The sequence below is a fragment of the Antechinus flavipes genome, chromosome 4, assembly GCF_016432865.1.
Source record: "Antechinus flavipes isolate AdamAnt ecotype Samford, QLD, Australia chromosome 4, AdamAnt_v2, whole genome shotgun sequence".
NCBI classification, from domain to species: Eukaryota; Metazoa; Chordata; class Mammalia; order Dasyuromorphia; family Dasyuridae; genus Antechinus; species Antechinus flavipes.
Window position 1 is genome coordinate 51,254,974 of NC_067401.1, and position 750 is coordinate 51,255,723.

At 35.6% G+C, this 750-nt stretch overlaps 1 non-coding gene across 1 annotated transcript; it reads left to right on the forward strand.

Annotated features, from left to right (window-relative positions):
* The first annotated feature begins 439 nt into the window (after positions 1-439).
* Positions 440-542, forward strand: LOC127563589 (U6 spliceosomal RNA). The gene has a single exon (XR_007954033.1). It is a non-coding gene; the product is annotated as a U6 spliceosomal RNA (small nuclear RNA).
* Positions 543-750: the final 208 nt, after the last annotated feature.

The window sequence follows — 750 nt, forward strand, 5'->3', positions numbered from 1 at the left end:
GCATTTATTTACTCAGTCTGTACTATTGGTTTGTACTTGTGCATGTTATTGAATTATGCAGTCTGAGTCATTTTTGCTCATGTGTTCTGTCTCCCATTAGAAAGGCAACTCTTCCATGGTAGAGGATATCTAGGGACACTTTGGAACTAGAAAATTATCTGGGCTGTTTCAGCAGAACTTGATATACAAAGTACACGTACAGGATCAGTGCAAGTCTAGAAAAACCATTGGAGTACTTTGAATGACCAGCAAATATTTCATGGGCAAGTCATCTCAAAAATTAACATGATCACAACTGAGGAACACAACCAAAACTTTTGATTCTAAGCCCACAGCTTGGTTTCAAATATTTTTTCTAAATTTTCTAGTCTTCTGAATCTGTTCCTATCTTGTTGATCCCAGTGACTGGTCCCTGAGGGTGTAATTAAAAGAGAAGCCAATGCTTTGACAACAGATATCCTAAAAATGAAATGTTATAAGGAGAATTAGCATGGTCTCTGCACAAAAATGACATACAAAACCATGAAATGTTCCATATAAAAACAAAAAGAAAAGCCAGTCACACAGTCAATAAACATTTATTAAGTGTTTACTATGTGCCAGACATAGAAAGTGAACCCTTAAGGACTAACCATAGAATTACAATGTTTGTTGGAATGGCTATAGGTTTAGAGGTAAATGGGAACTTAGAGATCATTGAATCCAATCCTTTAATTTTACATGTAAATCTGATCTTTCTGTAACTGCCCC